The sequence below is a fragment of the Cervus elaphus genome, chromosome X, assembly GCF_910594005.1.
Source record: "Cervus elaphus chromosome X, mCerEla1.1, whole genome shotgun sequence".
NCBI lineage: Eukaryota > Metazoa > Chordata > Mammalia > Artiodactyla > Cervidae > Cervus > Cervus elaphus.
The window spans coordinates 90,337,419-90,364,833 of NC_057848.1; the positions used below are offsets into that span (position 1 = coordinate 90,337,419).

Sequence of the window (27,415 nt, forward strand, 5' to 3'; positions counted from 1 at the left end):
AAGCAACTCCAGATTATTCACTGCTTTTATACTTTTCCTACCTATGTATTCCTATGTTCACCTAATGTATTCCTTCCTCATTGCCTATTGATATCCCTCTACCCTGAAAGAAATCTTTGTTCTGAATCCCAATTTCTATAAACAAAATTCTGCCCAAACACCTGGACTCCTATTTTACATTTCTATAGTGCTTTCAAATTTATAAAGTAAATTAATAAAGGAGTAATATTGGGATACATTTTATGAAATCATTTAACAACTCCAAACAGTCTAAGAAACAAATTAATTTTTCTGCCTTCTTTAGTGTCCCTAAACTTTGATGACTAATACAGACTGAAGAACATAGCTATTTCTGATAGCAATAATAGCTATTACTTTAAAGACACCAAGTCAAAGTGTGATGCCTGTATCCATGGGAGTCTCCAGGCTCCTTTCATGTTGTCTGCAAATATGTTATTTGTGTGAGGCTTGAGTTTTTGGTTTTTTTTTTTCTTTTTCATATACTTCAACCAAAACATTGCATCATAACAAATTGAATGCAGAAATATATATGAGAATTATTAAGTCAACATAAAGGAGATTTGAAAAATGTTAAACTAATACATCTCTATTCATTAGATGTTAAGTGTAAATCTATGGCTGATTCATATCAATGTATGACAAAACCCACTGGAATGTTGTGAAGTAATTAGCCTCCAACTAATAAAAAAATTAAAAAAAAAAAAAATTATTTTTCACACAATGTTATCTAGTTAAAATTTAATGGTCTTATTATTGGCATTTTCAAATGGATTAATATTTTAAAATTTCTGTTTAAGTTTTAATACCATAAATATCAATAGCTGTCATTTATCAGATATTCTTTACCACATAAACAAATGCTTCTTGGGGTTCTCAGTAATTTCTAATAGCGTAAAGGGATCCTTAAACCAAATGGTTTGAGAACTATTTCTCTAGGAAATTTTTCTCAAAATATGTCCACTGATCATCTGCATCAGAATTATTAATATCTGTGATACTTGATAATAATATAGGTTTCTGGACTCCATATAAGACCTACTAAATCATAACTTCTGGGGTCATGAACATATATTTTTAACATGACCCTCAGGTAATTCTTATATACATTAATGTTAGAAAAATTTAATAAAGAGGTATATAGACTTTGGAGTCTGATGGATTCAAACTCTAGTTCTGCCACCTTGTTTGTCATCCTAACCTATACCACTTTCTACCAACCAATTTCTTACCCTTACTTTCCCCTCACTCCCATCTCCTGAATCCTCTTTCAACTGCAAATCCTCAATTAAATAGTTCCTCATTACCAGAGTAAGCTGGAAAATTTGTATGTAAGAGGTATTTAGGGGCAGCAATCTGGCTCTGAGTGAGAGTTGTTGTTGTTGTTCAGTCGCAAAGTTGTATCCAACTCTTTGCAACCCCATGAACTGCAGCACGCCAGGTTTCCCTGTCCTTCACCATCTCCTGGAGTTTGCTCAAACTCATGTCCATTGAGACAGTGATGTCATCCAATCATCTCATCCTCTATCATCCCCTTCTCTTTCTGCCCTCAATCTTTCCCAGCATCAAGGTCTTTTCCAATGAGTCAGCTCTTCTCATCAGAGAAAGTTAGGGACTTAAAAGTTGCATTTTCATAGGAAGCACATTGCTTTTACTTAGATTGTCTCACTTGGAGATGTGGAGATGACAAGAATTTGGAAGGGGGTTATATTGCCTAGGCTGCACCTTGGCATCAGTACTTACTTATTTGCTTCTGCTCTTGAACAGGGAAGACTTCAAAGGATTCTACTTTCTTTTCCTCATCTTGGGGCACACAGTACAGTGAAAATGGTAGCCATTTTGTCTTCCCTGCCCCTGTCTGTTATCCTTACAAACTTGCCATCCACTTCCTCAATCCTTGCTGTGATTTGAATACACAGTTATGACTAGAGGTCTGAAAACCTCTAGTCTAGAAACTGATTATAATATCATTATAACAGAAGTCTAACAGAAATCATGAATTTTTCCCAGCTGTGAAAAATTGCTTTAAGAACCACAGGTTTATTTAAATATAGTATTTTTTTTCTGTAAAACAGTGCTATTCAAGGTAAAGTCCACTAATGCTCAAGCTCAGAACCATACAGGCTGTTTTTTGTTTTTTGTTTTAATGCAGAGTCCTATGCTTCATCCCAGACTAAGTGTTATCAGAATCTCTAAGTCCCACAAACATGTAATTTTAATAATTTCCTCAGGTTATTATGGTAAAATGTCCAAAAACCATTCCATGAGGAAATTTCAACAAGAAACAATAAAAATAAGAGGAAACATAAGCATATTCTATATAACAACTTAGTTCTTTTCTTGATTGCAAATAGATAAATGATGTTACCCATATGCTTTTCCATACAGACATAATATTTGCTTCAACCTATGTAAAACTTTATACTATTTTATCAGTGTGCCAGTTGTACCTGGATGAGGGAGCCTAATTCACACTAACTAAAGTCACATGATATCAATGTATAAATCAAATACCCATCCATTAGTTTATAACTAGAAATGTTGTAAACACATGGTTGTTCAGTTTGATAACCAACATCCTGAATCCATTAGATAAAACACGCACAAAGTCTAATTAGTCATAAATTACCATGGTGAACCTGGAATCATTAAAAAATGAGTCAGCAGATATTCTTAATGATTACTGCCTCAAGATTAAATTTGATCTACCTACCAACATCCACCATTGGGTGGGCGACTAAAGTATTCCAATCTGATAATCAGGGCATTCTCTTTCCTAGACATTGCTGGAAACTTGCAGCTAGTTCTCTGATTTTCCCTAGTGTGTTTTTTTTTTCTTTCTGATAATTCAGTCTTCCATTAATTGATTAGATTTTACCTTTTAAATTTATGATCACATTCTATTCATGCCTCCCTGAAACTCAACCAAAACTTTTAGTGTGTCCAAATTAAATTATCTACTCAGAAGCAGTCCCTTGGGTTACTTTTGCAGGTGGCTTATCTTACTGTGGCTTTTAATTTTTCTCAACTTTACTTTGAATTTTTGACACCATTATAATGAAAAAGGCAAAACTACTCAGATGATAAAAAAAATTCAGTGGTTTCCAGGGATGGGGCTGTGGGGGAAGGAGATGAATAGGCAGAGCACAGAGGATATTTAGGGCAGTGAAAATACTATGTATCATACTATAATGGTGTATACATGTCACCACTATTGTTTAGTCACTGTCATATCCAACTCTCTTGCAATCCCATGGACTATAGCTTGTCAGGTTTCTCTGTCCATTGGATTTCCCAGACAAGAATACTGGAGTGGGCTGTTATTTCCTTCTCCAGGGGATCTTCCTGACCCAGAGATTGAAACCACACCTCCTATATTGGCAAGCAGATTCTTTTACCATTGAGCCACTCAGTTCAGTTCAGTTCAGTTGCTCAGTCATGTCTGACTCTTTGTGACCCCATGAAACGCAGCACACCAGGCCTCCCTGTTCATCACCAACTCCCAGAGTTTACTCAAACTCATGTCCATTGAGTCAGTGATGCCATCCAGCCATCTCACCCTCTGTTGTCCCCTTCTCCTCCTGCCCCCAACCCCTCCCAGCACCAGGGTCTTTTCCAATGAGTCAAATCTTCACATGAGGTAGCCAAAGTATTGGAGTTTCAGCTTCAGTATCAGTCCTTCCAATGAACACCCAGGACTGATCTCCTTTAGGATGGACTGGTGGATCTCCTTGCAGTCCAAGGGACTCTCAAGAGTCTTCTCCAACATCCAACTCTCACATCCATACATGACCACTGGAAAAACCATAGACTTGACCAGACGGACCTTTGTTGGCAAAGTAATGTCTCTGCTTTTTAATATGCTGCCTAGGTTGATCATAACTTTCCTTCCAAGGAGTAAGTGTCTTTTAATTTCATGGCTGCAATCACCACCTGCAGTGATTTTGGAGCCCAAAAAAATAAAGTCTGACACTGCTTCCACTGTTTCCCCATCTATTTCCCATGAAGTGATGGGACCAGATGCCATGATCTTAGTTTTCTGAATGTTGAGCTTTAAGACAACTTTTTCACTCTCTTCTTTCACTTTCCCTTTCTGCCATAAGGGTGGTGTCATCTGCATATCTGAGGTTATTGATATTTCTCCCAGCAATCTTGATTCCAGCTTGTGCTTCTTCCAGCCCAGCATTTCTCATGATGTACTCTGCATATAAGTTAAATAAGCAGGGTGACAATATACAGCCTTGACATACTCCTTTTCCTATTTGGAACCAGTCTGTTGGTCCATGTCCAGTTCTAACTGTTGCTTCCTGACCTGCATATAGGTTTCTCAAGAGGTGGGTCAGGTAGCCTGGTATTCCCATTTCTTTCAGAATTTTCCACAGTTTATTGTGATCCACACAATCAAAGGCTTTGGCATAGTCAATAAAGCAGAAATAGATGGTTTCCTGGAACTCTCTTGCTTTTTTGATGATCCAGCAGATGTTGGCAATTTGATCTCTGGTTCCTTTGCCTTTTCTAAAACCAGCTTGAACCTCTGGAAGTTCACGGTTCACGTATTGTTGAAGCCTGGCTTGGAGAATTTTGAGCATTACTTTACTAGTGTGTAAGATGAGTGCAATTGTGCAGCAGTTTGAGCATTCTTTGGGATTGCCTTTCTTTGGGATTGGAATAGGGAAGCCCATGTACATCACCATGCATTTGTCCAAACCCATAGAATCTGCAATGCCAAGAGTCTACTCTAAGGTAGACTATCCTAAGGTAGACTTTGGGTGAATATAATGTATCAGTGTAGGTTCATTTTTGGTAAAAACAAACGAAGAACATATAACCTGGGTCAGATCCCGGGTTAGGAACATCCCTTGGAGAAGGAAATGGCAACCCACTCCAGTATTCTTGCCTGGAAAATTCCATGGACATAGAAGCCTGGCAGCTACAGTCCTTGGGGTTGAAAAAGTCAGACACGACTGAGTAACTGAGCACACACACACACATGGGCATGTGGAGGGCAGAGTGCAAGGAAATCTCTGTACCTTTCTCTCAATTTTATTGTAAACTTAAAACTGCTCTAAAAAATAAAGTCTTAAAAAAGACATTCCAAATGAAATTACTGTAAATGATAAACATGCCATACCATTTTCCCCAAAAGATATTCAGTCATACTAACATTTCCATCTTTTAGCATCTTTAATCCTTTTTTTTTTATCTTATCTTCACTTTCTAAAGAAATGGGATGATTGGTGTTCTGCCAATACAATGCAATTCTTCTATGTGAGTGCTCATTCCTATCCACAGATTTTTTTTAATTAAAGATTTTTTAAATGTGTTTTTTTACAAGCTAATAATGAACATATGTTTTTTTAGTTAAGATTGTAATCTATGATCATTTATCTAGGAAATTCTTTGTTCAGGCTGTATAGATTGTGGAAATGTTTCAAAAGAGCAACTTGAGGGAAGCTAACCTTGTTGTTATTTCAAAGTTATGAAAACTCATTACGAAACTTTTAAAAGAATGAGTTGTAAAACGAAGAACAGTAAAATTAGTACTAAAATGCATGGATGTGTACTAAATTGAGAAGGATCTTGGACTTAGAAAAAGGTTGCAATGCTAAATCTTAGCTTTACTAGTTATGTAACTGTAGGCTAGTCTTTTAGCCTCTGAGAATCCAGTCTTCACATTGATAAATAAGAAAAGTTGTCTCTATTTTATGGCTTTGGGTGAAAATCAAATATACTCCTATAAGTGAACATACTTTAAAAAGTTAAATGTTACAGGCTGAAATAATTTCATATTTTTAGAATTGTTAGTATTAAGAATTATCATGATATCATGAGGACATAAAGGGAGGCCCTGTGACAAATTCTGAAATTAAAGTATATCTGAATGACATCTCTCTCTCTCACACACACACACGCACATACACAAACACACAATGGTAGAGTTTTAGGAGGGTGCTATAAAAAATACAGACTGCTATGCAAATATTGTGCATCACATATACCCCACTTGCTTACATATTATTCTTTACTCTTTTTTTCTGTCCAGTCCCTCTTCCACTCTGCCCAATTCTAGTCACCTTCCTTTAAAGAAAATCTGATGTGGTCACTCCCTAATATTTATTTAATTGAACTTGAATTCCTTAGTTCGGCAGAATGACCCTGGTCTTGACCTGCTTCTCCAAACTCATCTTTCCTTAACTCTTCCTCTTATTCTCTCTTTTTCTTCCATGTGTCACTGAAATTCCTATGCTTCAGCAACAGAAAATACCTTACTACTTCTCAAATATATTTCTTAATTCTTTGTACAAATGTTTTGTTTCCTTTGCCTAGAATACTTTTGTTTTAACCTCCAACTTTCCAGATCCTCCTAGTAGGAAACAAGTTCTTTCTCCCTACATTACTATAGCATGTTCACTAGTTAATTCAGCCAATATTTACTGAGTGTTTACTATGCACCCAACACTGTGCTAGAAAATGCTAGTGACACTACAATATAATCATGGTCCCTCACAGATTTTAGGAATGCTCATTTTAAATAATTAACCTACAAATAACTATATAATTATATAGTTATATATAACAAGTAGTTATAACAAATTAACTACACACACACACACACACACACACACACACACACACATATGTACAAGGGCTTCCCTGGTGGCTCAACTGGTAAAGAATCCACCTGCAATGCAAGAGACCTGGGTTTGATCCCTGGGTTGGAAAGATCCCCAGGAGGAGGGCATGGCAACCCACTCCAGTATTCTTGCCTGGAGAACCACCATGGACGGAGGAGCCTGGCAGGCTGCAGTCCATGGCGTCACAAAGAGTTAGACATGACTTGAGTGATGAAGCACTGAAAAACTATATATTTATAACTGTTATAGTGCTATAAAGAAAATGGAAAGGGTTTGATAACAGTACATAACTAGTACTTAGTGGGATCAGGGAAGATCTCTCTTTGAAAGTGGGAATTAAAATAAGACCTGAAAGAAGAATAGTCATTAATCAGATAAAGAGGATGAGGATTAATTCAAGGCAGAAGGAAAAAACATATGTGAAGGTACTGAGGCAGAAATGAGCTTGGCTCCTTTAAGAAACAATGGGCCAATATGACTGGAAAGTAATGATTAATGGTGATGGTGCCATGGGATGATGCTGAGGAAATGGGCAGGAGCATGATCATGAAGGACCTTATAGGCAATAATAGAGATGAACTTTGTCATAAAACTTATGGGAAGATTATGAGTAAAGGAGAAAAGAGACCTGCTCGTATTTGTATTTTAGAAAAATCATTCTCTTCACTATGTGGAGAATAGATATAAGTAAGACTGTAAACATGTTGCAGAAACCAGTACTCGAGAAACCAAGCACCACACTCAGAGAGTTGCAGAACTCAGGTTTATTACGCCATTGGGCCCAGAGGAGTTAACACTCCAAACTCTGAGCTCCAAACAAGGGGATTACAGAGTTTTTATAGACAGACTGTAGTGGGCAACACTAGCTGTTAATAGGCTGGTTTAAACTAAAGGGTTTTGCATGTGTGGGAAGGGTGGTCAAGATGGGGAGGGGGATGCCTGACCTGGACAGGTATGATTAAGCTGGTTTTCAGGGGCTGGGCGATTGGAAAGAGTAAGACAAGGGTGAGTGAGATAAACTTCAGTTCCTAGTATTGCAAGTCTCCACTTTCTGAGACTATGTGACCTATGTGATCTAGACTTTGCAAGGGGCAAGCTGAGTTACAGAGGCAGAAGGAGAAGGAGGTTATGTAAAATTTTACCTTTCCATCTTCAAACAGAAGGAACGTTAATTTAGGTGGGAGATCTAGGTGGGAGGTTAGTTGGACTAGGTTGGGGCTAAAGTGCCATGGCTCTTGAATAACATACTTAACTGGGCACCATATTGTACATCAATTGTGTAACCACTGAAAATTTTAAGCAGGGATGTGATATGATCATATTTCCATTTTTCAAAGATTATCGTTAAGTAGTTAGAATAGGAAATAGGAGTCCAAAATGGTGGTAGCTAAAAGACAAGGAAGGGAAAAGCCCGCAAAAATAGAACAAAGGAAGGTCAAAGGAAGGTCTAAGGATGGGAGTGAGGACCTCAGGTAGAACAAACAGCGCTCCTGGCTAGCCCAATTTACATAGGGCAGGCCCAGGGTGGGAGGCAAAAACATATAAAAAGAGGAGTCAAAGAGCCAGAGCTCTCTCTTCTCTTCGCGTCTTTGGGTTTGCATGCCCTCACACCTCAAGGATGTATTTTCCTGATGTTTTCTAAATAAAACTGAGCTGTAACATGGAGCTGTAACACTGATCTAAGAGCTATAACATGGTCTGTTCGAGACCTGAGAGCTATAACATGGTCTGTCCAAGAGCTGTGACACACCGAGGGCTTTAAGGTTTGTCACTTCAAATTTTGTTGAGATGAGACAGAACCGAGGAGATTACACTTGCCTGACATTACTTTGCCCCACATGTGAAGAATTGACATTAGCTGTCTAGGAAGGAATTCAGGGTGATAAACTAGGCAGTAGTTCAGGTATGATAGCTTGGAGGGGGTGGTGGCAGTAAATGAACATGATTTGGACTAGGATGTTGACATTAGAGTAGGAGACAAATGAGCAGATAGATATGAGATAATATTTTGGAGGTAGAAGCAAGAGGACTTGGTGACTGATTGGATAGGGGGTACGGGAGGAGAAAAACAAACCAAGGATAACTACCAAGTATCTGAAACTTGGCAGAGAGAAGTACCACTTATTGAGATGGGGTCACTAAATAAGATTAGTTTTAAAAGGTGGCTGAGCAAATTCATTTTTGTACATGTTAATTTTGAGATGCCTGCTAGGCATCCAAATAGAGATTTTGAATAGGCAGTTAATTATATGAGTCTGAGGCTCCAAAGGGATGTACACTTGGCTGTCTACTTATACTTAAGACTCTGAAGACTTGTAGATCTGAAGTATACTTAAAGACTCTGACACAACATGGAGAATTTCTTTAGGGTAACACTAATGATTTATTCATCTATTACATCCTGTGTATGTGTACCAAACACATAAGAAGTGCCTGATATATCTGTTTATTTGAACTAAATTATGCAGTCAATTTTAGTCACTTTCATCACAACTCTAACACATAGTCAATGCTACACAAAAAGTTACCAATAAGTCATATGTTTTGTCTTTACAAGACAAGTGGCAGTTTGACATATTTTTTTGAATGAATTAGCATTGCTCAGAAGATATTCTATCAGTGGGGTTTTGGAGTTAGAAGTAGTTGGAACACAAATTCTCATAAACACACACACATGTTGGAACTTCCAGCTATGGCTAAATGAGGAGGTCAGGAAATCTTTCCCTAAAGCATTATAAACCTGGACAAAATTAACAAAATAACCATTTCAGCACTCTGAAAACTGACCAAAACTATATACCCATCTGAGGAGTGTTTATTCCCAAAACATCACTGACCTTGGGGTACAAAGAATGGGAATCTGTGGCATTAGGACCTGGAGCTGCTCCCATACCTTCCACCCCTCCGTTCATTCAGCACAGAGGTTCTTCCAGGACTTATACACTAAAAACCACAAAATGCTGCTGAGAGAAATTAAAGAATATCTAAATAAATAGATATTTCATGCTCTTAGATAGGAAGACTCAATATTACCAAGATAGTAATTCATCCTAAATTGATGGATAGACTAAATACAACCCCTATGAATGTCCCAGCTGGCTTCCTTGCAGAAACTGACATTGACAAGCTGATTTTAAATTTCAAATGGAAATAAAATGGACCAGAATAGCTAAAACAAACCTGAAAATGTGGAACACAATTGGAGGACTCAGACTTCCTAATTTTAAAACTTAAGATAAAAGCCACAGTTAATCAGACAATGTGGTATTGACCCAAAGATAGGTACATAGATAAGTGGGACAGAATTCAAAGTTCAGAAATAAATTCTAACATTTATGGTCAGTTGATTTCCCACAAAGTTACCAAGACAATTCAATGGGGGAAAGTATAGTCTTTTCAACAAAGGGAGTAGGATAACTGGATATCCACATTTGAATAAAAATAGAGGCGTAATTTCATGATGTTCCAGCGGTTAGGACTTGGTGCTTTCACTGGCTGGGGAACTAAGATCCTGCAAGCCAGGTGCATTGCCCCCCCCCCAAAAAAAAAATAGGGAAAGAAATTAGACCCTTGCTTCATGCCATGCCATATACAAAAACTTAACTCAAAATGGATCACAGACCCAAATTTAAGAGCTAAAATAAGTAACTTCTAGAAGAAAAAAAAGAAAATTTTTGTGACCTTGAGCAGGGCAGAGATATAATACTGAGGGCATGACCCATAGAAGACAAACTTGATCAATGTGAATTTATCAACTTTTGCTCCTCAAAAGTCACCAATAAGAAAACAAAAGTAAAAGTGACAGACTAGCAGAAAGTATTTGCAAATCACAGATCTAATAAAAAGCTTGTAGATCCACAGCTATGGCTGGTCCAGGGGCTGCTTTCTGCTGCCTGAGTACCTTGTCTATAGCGGTAGGGGGTAGAGGGCTTTAGGCTTGGCCTCCTACAGGGCTCATGGAGCTAGTTCCTGGATGCCCACAGGAAGGAGCTCTTTCACAAGACCAAGAAACACCACTTTTTACATAGCCTGGCCCTGTTAGGGGTACTCCTGTGCAGAAAGTCCCTCTGGGCAGGGTTACTGGTAGCATTTGGAGTACTTTATTGTGCACCAGCTTTAACTACCAGGCTCTGAATGGAGACCCCAGCACCCAGAACTTTGGCCTCTGTGGGAAGGTGTTTGCTTCTCAGGCTGGGTTGCCTTGGTTCTTTGAGCTTCCGTATGTTTAATTTCTGGGTTGTTTTTTTTTTTTGAGAATTTGAGAAGGTAAGGGATTTAAAGAGAAAGCCATATTAAAAATAATAATAATAATAATAAGATAAGCTTGTATACAGAGTATTTGAATAACTCTTATGACTCAATAATTATTAGGAAGAAAAAAAACAAATTAAAAATAGGCAAATGATTTGATTCAACATTTTGTGAAAGAAGATATGAATGGCTTAAAAGGATATGAAAAGATATGCAACATCATTAATCATTAGGGAAATGTAAATCAAAATACCAATTAGAAACTGCTACATATCCACTAGAATGTCTAAAATAAAAAAGACAAATAGTATCAAGGTTTGAGGATGTACAGAAAGCAGACCATCTGTGCATTGTTGGTGGGAATATAACATGGTACAGACACTTTGGTAAACATTTTGACAGTTTTTTAATAAGTTAAACAAAATTTTCCCATATAATAGTCATTTTATTTTATGCCCTCTAACCAGAAGAAATAAAATTATATGTCCACACAGAGGCATGTTGTCACTATTCACAGAAGCATTACCCATAAAAAGAAAAAAATGGAAAAAATGTAAATGTCCAGCATCTAGTAAATGGATGAACAAATTGTGCTATATTTACACAATGGAATATTATTAATCAATTAAAAGGAACAAGTTATTGATACATGCTACACCTTAAAAATATGCTCAGTGTAAGAAGCTAGGCACAATGGACCACATATTATATTATTCCATTTATATTAAATGTACAGAAAAGGCAAATTTACACAGAAAGAAAACAGAAGAGTATTTGCTTAAGCCTGAGGATGGGAGAAGAGATTTACTGCTAATGGGTCTCACAGAATTTTTGGATGATGGAAAAATTTTAAAACTGAATTGTGATGATTGTTGCACAATTCTACTAATCTACTAAAACCACTGAATTATACATTGAAAAGAATAAATTTTATAGTATGTATTGAAATGTAGTATGAAAAAGTGAAAGCATTTTTGCCTAGAGAATTCCATGGACAGAGGAGCCTGGCAAGCTACAGTTCATGGGGTCGCAAAGAGTCAGACATGACTGAATGACTAATACTTCCACTTTTTCACTTTTTCATACTAAATTCAAAAAAATCTGTTTTAGAAAACACAGGGATGTTTTAAATGGAAGAATTTGGTGGACTTCCTTTATGGCACCTATATGGCTTTTCTTAGGCTTACTCTATGTACTAATTTTCATAATTTCTCCATTTACACTAACACTGCTTACAAAAAAAATGAATCACAAGCCTGTATCTCCAGCCCCAATTGCTAAGCCTTTTCCCAGTTCTGGTTTCATATATCCATTTATGTTTCAGACTACTTCCTGCTAGGAAGAAAGGCAGTGCTGAAGAATGTACAAACTAATGCAAAAATGCACTCATTTCACACACTAGCAAAGTAACGCTCAAAATTCTCAAAGTGAGGCTTTAACAGGACACAAACTGAACTCCAGATGTTCAAGCTGAATCTAGAAAAGGCAGAAGAACCAGAGATCAAATTGCCAACATCCACTGGATCATAGAAAAAGCAAGAAAATTCCAGAAAAACATCTACTTCTGCTCCATTGACTACATTAAAGCTTTTGATTGTGTGAATCACAACAAACTGGAAAATTCTTAGAGATGGGAATACCAGACCACCACACTTGCCTCCTGAGAAACCTATATGCAGGTCAAGAAGCAACAGCTAGAACTGGACATGGAACAATGGACTGGTTCAAAATTGGGAAAGAGTATGTCAAGGTTGTATATTAAAACCCTGCTTATTTAACTTCTATGAAGTGTACATCATGCAAAATATTGAGCTGGATGAAGCACAAGCTAGAATCAAGACTGCAGGGAGAAACATCAAAAACCTGTCATGCAGACGACACCACCCTTATGGCAGAAGGCAAAGAGGAACTAAAGAGCCTCTTGATGAAAGTGAAATAGGAGAATGAAAAACTGGCTTAAAACTCAACATTAGAAAAAAACTAAGATCATGGTATCTGGTCCCATCATTTCATGGCAAATAGATGGGGAACCAATGAAAACAGTGACAGACTTTATTTTCTTGGGCTCCAAAATCACTGTAGATGATGACTACGGCCATGAAATTAAAAGATGCTTGCTCCTTGGAAGAAAAGCTATGACAAACCTAGACAGCATATGAAAAATCTATGGCTGATTCATGTCAATGTATGGCAAAAACCACTAAAATATTGTAATTAGCCTCCAACTAATAAAAATAAATGGGAAAAAATAAATAAAAGATAAGCAAAAAAAAAAAAAAAAAAAAAGCTAATACATCACTTTGCTGACAGAGATCCATATAGTCAAAGCTATGGTTTTTTTTCAGTAGTCCAATAGTCATGTATGGATGTTTGAGTTGAACCATAAAGATGGCTAAGTGCTGAAGAATTGATGCTTTTGAACTCTGGTGCCAGAGAAGACTCTTGAGAGTCCCTTGGACAGCAAGGAGATCCAAACAATCCATCCTAAAGGAAATCAGTCCTGAATATTCATTGGAAGGACTGATGCTGAGGCTGAAACTCCAATACTTTGGCCACCTGATGCGAAGAGCTGAATCATTGGAAAAGACCCTGATGCTAGAAAGCAGGAGAAGAAGGGGATGACAGAGGTTGGGATGGCTGGATGGCATCACTGACTCAATGGACAGGAGTCTGAGAAAGCTCTGGGAGATGGTGAAGGACAGGGAAGCCTGGTGTGCTACAGCCTATGGGGTTGCAAATAGTCAGTCGTACATGATTGAGCAACTGAATAACAAAAACTTCTTGCTAACTCCACTTCTCCACCTCAATAAGACTTCCTTCTCAAATTTTCCATAACTATTAGTTATTCCTGCTTTTTGTATCTTCTCATACACAGTACCAATATATAACATCTTATCATGATATGTTTTACTTATTAATATAACTGCACTTTTGGTACTTCACGCTTTTATTTTTTTTGCTTGTAAATTAAACTGTAACCTACAAAGGCAACTTTCAATGTGTTTTTTTTTCCCTACATTCTCAAAATAATCACCACAGTGCTGAGTATACAGAAGGTGATCATTAAATGAACGTTTCAATTTAAATTAATAATTTACATTCTTGCACTCATTTATCATAAGTTTATGAGCACCTACTATGTGTAAGGCACTGGGTTCAGTGTCATCAAGGAAGCAAATAAATATATGATACATAATCTCTCTTATGAAGGAATGTATAATCCAGCTGGGAATGTGAAGATTTAGCAATATAAGACTACCATTCAAAAAAGATGTCAAGAAGCAATGCATGATTAAGAGAAATGAGGAAACAAAATCAGTGATTCTGGGACCAGAAAAAGAGCTAAACTGAGTCTTTCAAGAGATGAATTGGAAATTAAAAAGTGAGAGAGGTTGAGAATATTTCAGGCAGTGAAAATGGATTAAGTGAGAAGGAAAGAAATGAGAATTCAAGGTTTATGTAGAGAATTGGGGAGAAAATTAAGTTTAAAAAGTTGATTAAGGTCAGAAACTGAACAGCCATGAAGGCCTGATTAAGTTTTCCAGACATAATTCTGTTAAAATAGCCATTTACTGAGCACCTAATATGTGACTGGTGGTTTACATACACAGCTGGCAATTGTTGTATGTTGGATATTGGGCATCCATTTCCTCATTCTCCTAGCACTCTGATTTTCTCTTGAGAAGAATCTAATGGGACTATAACTAGAAGCCTTACCCTATTGTAGTGAAAGGACAAACAATTAAATTGAAAGTGATTGAAGTTTCAGTTTATCTCATCCTAAACATCATGATTAGACTACTTTGGTTATGAGGTCCTGTGTTTTCTCCTTCCTAAGGTACCTAGAGCTACTTCAGTTCCTGCCTGCTTCCAGACCTGACTCACCAATCTTCCACAGATTCTGTGAAACCTTGTTATTTTCCAATGAATTAAATTTTGAGTAAAACAGCCAGAGTTGTTTTATACGGCTTGTAGCTGAAAAGTCCTAAGTGATATGTTATTATTAGCAATTAGTTGGGCTTCCCTCATGGCTCAGATTGTGAAGAATCGGCCTGTCAAACAGGAGACCTGGGTTCGATCCCTGGGTCAGGAAGTTTCCCTAGAGAAGGGAATGGCTCTCCACTCTAGTATCCTTGCATGGAGAATTCCATGGACAGGGGAGTCTGGCGAGCTACAGTCCATGGGGTTGCAAAGAGTTGAACATGACTGAGCAACTAATACTTTTTCACTGTTATGAATTAGTTATGTATTATTTTCCACTTTTCACTGATAAAGAGGCTGTGGGTTGATGAGATTAAGTAACATTCCAAGGCCATACAGCTAGCAACTGGTAAATATGGGTATATTTGACTCGAATCTTAATTTCTAAAAAATTACTTACCAAGACTCAAACCCAAGTTTGTCTGACTTCAAAACTTCTGTTTTGTTTTTTTTTTTCCCTTCACCACTCTGCCTTTCAATGAAGATTCACTGCAGAGTTTCAAGAAGGGTAAAATATGATGAAAATGGCATTTTAGAAAGGTTAGCTTCACAACATAGTATAGGCTAGAAGAGAAGGAAGAGAGCTTGAAGTAGGGAGATAGATAACAAGGATGAGGTAAATAATTCAGATGGAAAATAACAGTGGTTTGAAACAGTGAAATGACAGAAAGCAAGAGAGTACAGAAGGGAATAGTAAATAGAATACTTTATCAATTGTCATAGCTTTATCTCTAAAATGTGCATCCTATTAATTTTTACTATTTTATAATGACTTTGGTTCAGTGATTTTAAATTTCAGTACAGTAAGCATATGTCTTTTACTGAATTAAACAGAATCTCATAGTAAGCATATTATAAACTTACAAGCAAATTCACATCATTTGTAGTTAAACTCTGTATACATCACTTGAAAAAATGCACTTTGCTTAGTAATTTTATGATCAAGCAATATTTTATGGCTTTAAATTTCTTCAAATCATCACAAAGCCACAGGAAGGAAAGGATATCACAAAATCCAAACAGTTATTTGTAAGAATTGGCCTAAGTTTTCCCCATAAAGTTAAAAATAAACGGCTCAGAAGAATGGTTAGTCTACTCATGGTCTTCATTTTCCAGGCAACCTGAGCCTCTAGAAGCAAGAATCATTTTCTCCATTAAAAATAGCTGTACATGGGGAGAGGAGAGGAGAGGGTGAGATATATGAAAAAAGTAACATGGAAACTTACATTACCATATGTAAAATAGATAGCCAACAGGAATTTGCTCTATAGCTCAGGAAACTCAAACGGGGGGGGGGGGGGGGGCTCTGTTTCAACCTAGAGGGGTGGGATGGGGAGGGAGATGGGAGGGAAGTTCAAAAGGGAGGGGATATATGTATACTTACGGCTGAATCATGTTGAGGTTTGACAGAAAACAACAAAATTCTGTAAAGCAATTATCCTTCAATAAAAAAAATTAATTAAAAAAACAGCTGTACAAGTCAATAGGATATGAGTTTTGAAATAAGTGGAATGGAAACAATTTGAATGAAAGAAATGTATACAGATCAGGCTATATGAGTATGGCTCAAGCAAAAGCTGCTTCCTACTTTGCAAAAGTAATAATTGGGACAGTACTCACACTCTTTGTAGAAACCTTGTTTGACTAAAATACAATGCAAACTTATTTAAACAATGTTATTCATTGTCACTGCAATATTTTTTTCTTTTTAGTTATAAAAATAATATGTGCTCATTGTTTAAAATTCAAGAAGGGCTTCAGAATAGAAAACAAAAAGTTAAAGCTTTTCCTTCTAATTAGATCAGTTTGGTGCGTATATTTTTGTAAAGTTTTCTATGAACATGAAAATACCGGACACGACTGAGCAACTGAACTGAACTGAACCAGAGAATCCCATATACACATGCACACTCCATATATACACCTTTTTATATGCATTTTTATATAGACAAATCATACTGATGATACTGTTTTGCAACTTGCCTTTTTCATTTGACACTCTACTCTGGGCATATTTGCACGCATTGATAACCAGCTCTTTTGTTGTTACCAAGGCAGATGTGTTCTCAAGTCCTAGTTTCTGGCATTTTCCTAATCATTTAAAGACTTCCATAACTGGATTTTGTGTTAAAGAAAAACATGACTTGTCAAAGAAAAGCATCTTATAAGTAATGCAGGAATTGGTAAATTTGTTTCTAAATATGCTACAAGTAAGGAAAATTCAATGTGACATATTACATGCTTAATTAACACAGCAAGGCTCTGAAAACAAACAAAATCTGGTTCTCAGAGTAGTCTTTTTTTAAAAAATATTTTATTGTGGTAAGAACCCTTAACATGAGATATATCCTCTTAACAAATTTTAAGCATACAATACACTATTGTTGACAATATGTACAATATCATACAACAGATCTTTAGAGCTTACTCATCTTACTTAACTGAAACATACTGAATAGTTTTTTTAATGATATCCAGAGTACAATTTATTGAAAAAAGATGCTCTGATACTTCAGTATATATTTTTGTTTTAATGCCTATTATTTGTAAAACAATTTTCAGATAATTATTTTTTAGAAATCTTGTCTTATGAAAGAAAATACTAATGAAACAGAAGGTTAAGTACATAGACATTTGAATTTAATACTCTAGATCCTCATTAAATTCCACAATTTTTCTTCTAAAGACTGCATAGTCTCCTAGCTATAAGTGTGTGAAGTGCTCCTATTTAAGATTTGGTTGCTAAAACACTAATTCTTTAAATATTGAAAATGTACTAAATTAATGTGATTTGCTGCATGGCAGGTATGCAGCAGTAAATTTGGCACATTAGGGTATGGCACAATTTTTAAAGAAAAATAGAGGCAATAAAAACTTCAGCAGCAAGTACTAACACTCTTGATCTCAGAAAGCCAGTTCACTAGTTTCAGAAGTTGGTTTATTAGTACTAAGTGTATTCTTGTGCAGAGCAAATAATCTGTGTGAAGATGGAGAGTTACATATAAGAAAACATCTCACGTCCTGTACTAGGGAAATTTAAAATATACTTGGGGAAAGAACAGGTTTGCAAAAGAAATGATCTATGTGGCTCCATTAAAATGTTTTTCAAAACATATATAAAACTTTAATATGGCTTTAGTAAATAAGCCCTGAAATAACTGAAGAGTTAAAGAACTACATTCTACTGGGTAAGCATTCCTGGAGAAGATAAGTTTGGTAAGGAAGTTAGAATTCACTGATGGAGCATTCACCACATTCAAAGTATTTTACATGTATTATGCTACTTAAAGCTCACCATGTTTCTATGAGGAAGGTACTGTTATCCTCATTTTACAGATGATGAAACTGGGGCAAAGGGAATCGAAAAATTTGCACAAGGTCACCAGAGGGTAAAAGACACAGCTTAGGCTTACATGCACAGATCTGACTCCAGACAGTGGAATATCACCAAAACTTTGGGATTAGAACAGGGATAAGGTAAGTATTTTCAGGAATTTTCTTCAAAAAACTATGTATTAGAAGCTAAGGAACAGCATGGAGAGCGCTGCAAGCAGATAGGCCATTTAGTCTAATAATTCATGTAATTCTGTCTTTAAGTCATCTTTAATCTTCCTTCCAGAGAAGTCAAGATAAAGTCTCATGATGCTAGATAATGAAATTGTATTAATTAGAACATTTGATTATCTCTAAACAAACAATGCTTAGCCTTTTAGATAGACAAACACTGGTTATAAAACAAGAGAAACAAAACTGCTCGATATCATAAGTTTGAAATTTTGGTTACAACAATTTTAAGAGAGTCACTAAAACAAAATTATAAATCTGGAGAATTTATGGTTCCATTTCATTTCTTTCTCTGTATTAAGTAGCTTTTTGATAATTAAAACAATGGCCTAATTAGCTATCTTGTTCATTTACTCACTTGCAGTCAGTCATGATGCAATTTCCCTGCTTCTCTTTCATTGATGAGTTAGAGAACAGTGAAGTATTAGCTATCTTCACCTTGGAAGTATTAGTACTAACTAGATTTGCTGAAGCATTGGTGGCTCAGATGGTACTGAATCAACTTGCAATGTGGGAGGCCTGGATTCAATCCCTGGATCGAGAAGATCCCCTGGAAAAGGGAATGGCTACCCACTCCAGTATTCTTGCCTGGGGAATTCTACGGACAGAGGAGTCTGGCAGGCTACAGTCCAAGGAGTTGTAAAGAGTGGGGCATTACTTAGCAACTAAACAACAACAAGCATGTCATTTAACTGAAAAGCCTGCCCCAGTGGAGAATAACTAACCCAAGGATATAAGTTCTCACCCTGACAAAACATTACTTTGGGTTATAAGGCAAATTCAACTTATTTTCTAAGTTGAATATATAAAACATAGCATTGTAAGTTGATTAATCTCATTAACCTTGGCCCTGGAACATCCTTATTTAACTGGGACAAGAACCCTATGTGGTCCTGTGAATGGCATAATAATAGATAGCACTTATTGAGCCTTTACACATATGAATAAATAATTTACACAGATTAGCAGCAGAAATACAAGTTCCTCTGCTGCTGGGGATACTAAATGCAAAAATTCCTAGTATAATATTCATTTAATTGTGGATTGAATACTTTGGTATTTACTTTAAACTCTGATCTCCCAGTGTTTGGCTGTTAACCAAATAAAGTCATTAGGCATGTTAAATTTAATGAAAACCATCTTTTTCATTAAACTAGCTTGTTCCAGTATACCCTGTCAGTTCAAGCTAAATCTCTTGTGTAAGTCAGAGGAACTTGAGTACTGACGCCCATGCTGCTGCTGCTGCTAAGTCACTTCAATTGTGTCCAACTCTGTGCAACCCCATAGACGGCAGCCCACCAGGCTCTGCCGTCCCTGGGATTCTCCAGGCAAGAACACTGGAGTGGGTTGCCATTTCCTTCTCCAATGCATGAAAGTGAAAAGTGAAAGTGAAGTTGCTCAGTCGTGTCCAACTCTTTGAGACCCCATGGACTGCAGCCTACCAGCCTCCTCTGTCCATGGGGTTTTCCGGGCAAGAGTACTGGAGTGGGGTGCCATTGCCTTCTCCAACTGATGCCCCTAAAGTTGCTAATACCAAGAGGACATAACTATTACAGAAGGATGGAAGAATGGTCAGGGCTGTCATTTAACTCCAGTTCTAGGAGTCGAGGAGCAAACTCCTGTTGAGGAGTTCATTCACTTTTGTTCCTTAAAGATGGTGTAGTAGAGTGGTTAAGAACTCAACTTCTGGAATCAAATCATCTGTTTTCACATCTGAGCTTTTCTGATTATAAACTATTTGACCTTCAACAAGTTACTCAGTCTCCTCACTGAAGATATAGTAAGTACTAAGGGTGAGATGAGGATATCAAACAAAGATAGTATGAGGATAATAATGAACCTCAAATGGGTTCATTAAACAGTAAAAGTAAAGCACTTATTTCAGTGTCTGATACCTGAAGGTGATAAATACAATTATTTATTATCATTTAGTGACAACTATGTATACTTACTACACAGTGCTTATGGTTAGGGTAATTATCCATTATTAGAGGATGTGAACAATCTTTATTTACTCCTTAAATTGCTCTAAACCAAAGCCATTAACATTTGAGAAAATCACTTTTTGAATACATAATAATACAAGTAAAAGTGTGTTAACTGCAGAATTGTCTGTGGTAACAAATATATGTAAAGTCCTAGAATGTCCATCCAATAAGGAAGGCCTCAGTTTCCCCAGTCTGTATAAGAAGATTGGACTAAAAGATCTCTAAAATCTGTTTTGTCTCCAATTAGGACTATATTTTCCACCAGCTGTTCATTAGATTTGACACCAATACTCTAAGAAATAGAAATGAGATAGGACATCTAAAGTACTATGTGAGTATTTAAAAGTAAGTCATGATGCATAGTATGCTAAAATTAACCAACATGTAAAAAGTAAATGTATATATATATATACATTTAAATATCAAGAGCAGAAGTCATTATTTGACACATTGGGAGTTATTTTTTATTATGTTTTAAAATTTATGTAATTAATGGTATGCAAATTTTATACTTTTAACCTTCATAATGGTATAAAAATAAAAGATATGAAAAATAAATATAAAATATGAGTCTGAGATTTAAATAATGAAGATGTATAATTTAGGACTATCAACAAGTCTGAAAGCTCTCAAGAAAGAAAAGGGGCTGCATGTGCTGTAAAATACTAAAATGATACTTGGTTTGAATTTTATTTAAAATTGTGATGATTTATTTTCCTTTGAAATAATAGGAGATATTCTGTAGGCACACAATGCCAAGCAGGATGAGTGACTATTTGACTTTAGAACTATTAAGACCTAATATTACTATTATCAAGGAGTTGCTGACAGTCATAAAATTTCCACCCTCATGCATGTTAGAGTTGGAAAATCTCTATTTGTAGAGTCCTATGCTGCTTCCAATGGAGAAGGCAATGGCACCCCACTCCAGTACTCTTGCCTGGAAAATCCCATGGACGGAGGAGCCTGGTAGGCTGCAGTCCACGGGGTCGCTAAGAGTCAGACACCACTGAGTGACTTCACTTTCACTTTTCACTTCAGTGCATTGGAGAAGGAAATGGCAACCCACTCCAGTGTTCTTGCCTGGAGAATCCCAGGGATGGGGGATCCTGGTGGGCTGCCATCTATGGGGTCTCACAGAGTCAGACATGACTGAAGTGACTTAGCAGCAGCAGCAGCAGCATGCTGCTTCCAAAGAGTCGGACAAGACTGAAGTGAAATAGCACATGCTGCTTCCAAAATACAAGTCACAGCATATTCAGAAAGAAATGCTATGAGTGGCTTAAGACTACATAGTAAGAAATGTTTCTTTACACACAATCTTGATCAAAGATAATATTATGAAAACTAGCAAATAATACTGAATTTGAGATCTGTGTGATATTTCAGCCCCATTTTAGAGAGGGAGAATAGAAGTAATAAAAGTGAGGTAGCCTGCCCAATGTCTAATACAACTAGTAAGAGGAGTAACCAAGATTCAGCCTAGCAATTCTGACGCCCAAACCTACGCCAAAATCACTTAGGTCATAAAGTCTCACTAAGGAAATCAAATGCTGAAATTTGATTATTATTGAGATTCTACTCTTAAATTCTGAGAGGATTTTTAAAATGGTGTGTATGTTGTTTGACACAATCACCTCTGAAGAGCTGTGGAATACATATTTGTTTCCACCAGCAAAAATATTTACAACTCCTTAAGACTTTTCTTTTTCTCAGAGGATGCATGTAATATAATTAATTAAATATATTTGGGTATTCTGGATGAAAAAATTACAGAAAATATCATTTGGGCTTGTTCTATATTGTCCAAATATAATATAAAATTTAGAAACAGTTTTTGTAGTCATATATAAATGCATGAACATCGCTTACCAGTCAAAACTTTAAAAATTTTTCCTCCCTTTTTAGCAGAATGAAATAAAATGCTTCCAAATTTGCAGTTTAAAAGGTTTACTTTACTAGAATTTTTGTGTGATAATTCTTCCCATGAGTATTGTGGGCAAAAGATTCTTGAGTGGCCTTGTAAAAGTGCTCTTCTGTGATATGGATTTACATTTTTGAACAATTTTTGCTATTTTTTAAGTTGAAAAGTAGCATTAGAACAAGTATCCAAATTACTAACCAATTTTCCTTCTCTTCTATTGTAACTGTTCTCTTAAATTCCATGCAGGCAAGGCTATAATGCCAGAAATGTAATTTACAAATAGTTCCTTTTAAAAATCAAATGTTACAGGGGCATATTCCATTTGTGTCAGAAAATATTATGCATGTTTACTGGCACAAAGTTTGATATGTTTACTAAATCAAGTTTCTTAAAAATAAAAGTTATAGAAACCTAGATGCCCATCAGCAGACGAATGGATAAGAAAGTTGTGGTACATATCCACAATGGAATACTCAGCCATTAAAAATAATACATTTGAATCAGTTCTAATGAGGTGGATGAGACTGGAGCCTATTATACAGAGTGAAGTAAGCCAGAAAGAAAACACCAACACAGTATACTAGTGCATATATATTGAATTTAGAAAAATGGTAATGATAATCTTACATGTGAGACAGCAAAAGAGACACAGATGTATAGAAGAGTGTTTTGGACTCTGTGGGAGAATGCGAGGGTGGGATGATTTGAGAGAATAGCACTAAAACATGTACATTATCATATGTGAAACAGATCGCCAGTCCAGGTTCAATGCATGAGACACGGTGCTCAGGGCTGATGCACTGGGATGACCCAGAGGGATGGGATGGGGAGTGATATGGGAGAAGGGTACAGGATGGGGAACACATGTACACCCATGGCTGATTCATGTCAATGTATGACAAAACCACTAAAATATTATAAATTAATTGGCCTCCAATTAAAATAAATAAATTTAAAAAATTAGCAAACTGCACACTTTATGTATGATTGTATGTCTTTTACAGTCCCTTGAACAACTCTGGGGGTAGGGGTGCTGATCCTCTGTGCAGTCAAAAATCTTGTGTATAGCTTTATAGCGTGCCATAGTATCCACAGCTTTTCATCCTGGGATTCAACTAACAGTGGCTTGTGTAGTACTATGATACTTATTGGGAAAAAAAAAAAAAAACGTGTGGGTCCATGCAGCTCAAAACTGTTGTTGCAGGGTCAACTGTACTTCAGTAAAATTGTTTTAAAAAGAACTGTTTTATTAGAACTGATTCAAATGAATTCTTTTAAATGGCTGAGTAATATTCCATGGTGTATATGTACCACAGCTTCCTTATCCATTCATCTGCTGATGGGCATCTAGGTTGCTTCCATGTCCTGGCTATTATAAACAGTGCTGCAATGAACATTGGGGTGCACGTGTCTCTTTCAGATCTGGTTTCCTTGGTGTGTATGCCCAGAAGTGGGATTGCTGGGTCATGGCTGATTCATGTCAATATATGACAAAAACCACTACAATATTGTAAAGTAATTAACCTCCAACTAATAAAAATAAATGGAAAAAAAAGAGAAAAAAAAAAGAACTATTTTTTTTAACTCAGAAAAAGTCTGTCTAGAAGAACAATAAAAAAAAAAAATAAGTCCAAAAATAAATGAAGTTTCAATGCTTGGCTTCTTAAACACCTACAACAAAAGATACTGCTAAAGCAGTTTTCATTGTGTATTATGTATTGTGTTTGTGTGGCAGGGGTGGTGGGTAGGATTGTGTGTATGATCAAAACAGGGAAAGTATAAAGAGACGTCCAAGAGTCCTGTTCAACCTGAAATAGATTCTGTCTTAACCATCTCATGTAGAACTACGAACATTTAACCCAGCAAAAGAATATCTTAAAACAATGGAACAGAGATCATATCACTATACAAGTAATTTACAGATAGCCTTATGTAGAAAAATAGCATATTATATACTAGCACTAATACTTAAAATAGAAAAAATATGGTATTATATGTAAATTAAATTCATTATATGAATACAATATTTTCTTTTAGGGACCTGCCATTATAAAATTAACTAATCGACCAAAAAAAGCTACAGAAATAAGTGTGTCATGAGATATCTAAAGTAGTGCATGCACATCAAAAATAGACCATTGTTAGATAAAGGCACCTAAAATCTATGGCTTGGGGGAAAAATACTTCCAATCAAAAGCCAGCATAGCTCATTAATATAGTATCTTTGTATGAGGTTCTTTTCACAAGTATTTTTTCTCTTTTTACTCTCCCTGTTCCATTCCAAATTTTTCTGTATCAGCGTGAGTGATTAAGAAACTAATGCTTGAAAAGCATGTAAACAATGCTCTAAGTAGGTAATTTTAGAATGAAAGCTGTGGTTGAGCCATATTTGTCCAATATCATAAATTAGAAGAGAGATATTTTCTAAAAGAGTCACAGATGTCTTAAATCAAGGCCAAAACTATTTCACCCTTAGGATTTCAACCACTGATTATTTTTTTCTCAATTCAGCAGAAAAACAAAGGATATGAATAAGCAATTCCAAAGTGGATGATAAACAAATGAAAGACTTTCAATTTTACCACTAATCTAATAAATACAAATGCATAATAATAAGAAATTAACTTAGAGATGTTTATTAAAATGAGAATGGTGACTATCAGCATATTTTGAGTTATTTTAAATTTATTTTTTGGAATTCAACATACTGACTTTTTTCAATCCATATCATTTCTAGAAAAGATAAAGTTATTTTAAAAACTGCCTCCTTAGTTATTTGCAGATAAATTATGGAGATTGGATCAGGCTTCCCTGGTGGCTCAGATGGTAAAGAATCTGCCCACAGTGCAGGAGACCTAGGTTTGATCCCTGGGTGGGGAAGATCCCCTGGAGAAGGGAATGGCTACCTACTCCAGTATTCTTGCCTGGAGAATTCCATGGACAGAAGACCCTGGCATGCTACAGTCCATGGGGTTGCAAAGAGTTGGACATGACTGAGCACCTAACACTTTAACTAACTTTATGGAGAATGGATCAGAAAACAGAATTCAGAAACAACCAAATGATTTAGTTAATACCGTAAAGGTAGCACTTCAAATAAGTGTGAGACAGAAAGATTATCAAATAAGTGATACTCAGAAAATTAACTAGCTAATAAAAATACATTAAAAAATCTGAATCCCAAACTCATTGCTCACTTCAAAATACTAATTCTTGTTGGCACAAAATTTAACATGTATATTAAACCATTAAAGTACTATAAAATATAAGTTCCTTCATTAACAAAATAAGTCCATCATTTTAAGGGAAAATAATAATTTGTAGAATATTTACAGCATAGCTTCATTGATTTAAATCATTGTTTCCATAGTATATATTTTAACTAAAATTATAAAAATGAAAGGATATGCACCCAGTAAGTTTTATTCAGCATTATATCATCATCCTCTACCACATGTGCCTGGCACACGGCAGGCACAAAAATATAATAGTTGAATGACTAAATAAATGAACTGATGCATTGTTGGTGTAATTGCAAATTGTGATAATTTTTTCTGGAGAGACGTTTGGCACTATGTATCAAAGAGTAAAATGAGCAGGCAGTTTATTTCAGGACTCTCATTTCTAGGAATTTATCATATGGCTAATTTTTACAAGTGCATAGAGTAGGTATATGGGATAACTATTTTGTAACAGGAAAAATATGTGTGTGTTAGTAGAGAGGTAGTATGAGAAGTAGCTGCCGTACAATAGGAATCTGGTTAAATTAAGGGAAATATTTCCATGGAATATGCATCTATTTTAAAATGATATGTTCAACCATTTACTGTGAAAGTATAGCCACAATTAATTGATAAATGAGCAGATTACAAAACACAATATGGTATCACATAGATAAAACAGCATATGTAAACAGGCATGCGTGTATATTTACAAAGAAAATTCTGGAAGGAAATGCATCAAAATTCTAACAGTGGCTATCACTTGATTAAGACTGTGTTTGTATCATCATTGAAATTTTCTATGCTGTGTTTTTCCTTACAATGCTAACATACTTTGACAATCAGGAATAAATAATAAAAGTAAATTCATTTACAAAATAGAAATAAAAGTGTTTCCTAATTTTTAAAAAATATGACTAAATAAGCACAAAATTCTGTAATAAAAAGGAAAGATAAGGGTTAATCTAACTTTAATCCTTTTCCTCATTTGAAATGAATAATTCATCATATTGTATATTTAATTTGTTACTTGTAGTCTATGAGCAAGTTTAGAAAAATGAATGTGATTAATTAGGTTATTTTCTACATTAGTATTCCAAATCACCTCCGTGGGAATTTCTGTTTCCATGGAACTAACAAGATATCTTCCAATTAAAAGACTACATCTTGTGAATTTTTATTCAAATATAGATAGGTAATGCTTGTCATTCATAAAAATGGGCTAAATATGTTCCTTACCTTTTAATGAAAAGTAAACACTGGTCTTTTTGGTTGTAACAAGGGAGTCGTTCTGTTGCAGAAAAGAACCCTGTAAATAAAAATAACATACCTGTTTTTAAACTTCATTTTGCAAGTTTATTTATATATTACTGGACCTGTAAATCATACTTCAGTATGGCTAGAATTTTACAATGTTAGACGGAAACTGGTGGCAGATGACATTGTAAAGTACACACTGACAGAGGATGCAGTTTCATCAGCACAGATTCCCCCTCCCACCCTGCTATTCGTGAAATTAAAAGCTGCTGCACGAAAGTATAGCACAAACCATCTGCTTTTAAATAATACTACCTAACATTTGAATGCCCGTTTATCCCTTTTATCTACAAGGTTGTTACAAGCATCGAGAAGGACTACGTGGCAAATCACCAGCAAGGATGGGGTCTATTATATGTCAGCTTAAAGAGAGAGTACAGTAAAAATGGTGTAACTGACTCACGGCCACATGGGTTCGCAAACCTTGTAGATGGATATAAACCAGGCTTGCCAAACATCACAGACAGCACTTATTAAAGCTGCTCCGTGGAATTCAATATGCCTGCTTTCTAGGCC

At 35.9% G+C, this 27,415-nt stretch overlaps 1 protein-coding gene across 23 annotated transcripts in view; it reads right to left on the bottom strand.

Moving 5' to 3' along the window:
• The window catches only part of FAM133A (family with sequence similarity 133 member A), an 83,080-nt gene that overhangs the window by 15,981 nt on the left and 39,684 nt on the right, over positions 1-27,415 (bottom strand). For 11 of the 23 annotated variants that reach the window (XR_006339821.1, XM_043895885.1, XM_043895886.1 and 8 more), the window contains one exon: positions 26,822-26,891. The gene's annotated coding sequence lies outside the window, so the exon portion shown is untranslated. Of the gene's footprint in view, positions 1-9,490; positions 9,617-15,285; positions 15,375-16,111; positions 16,128-16,269; positions 16,326-26,821; positions 26,892-27,154; positions 27,247-27,302; positions 27,408-27,415 lie in introns of those variants that run through there. The other 12 variants (XM_043895897.1, XM_043895877.1, XM_043895893.1 and 9 more) reach the window with 7 other exon arrangements.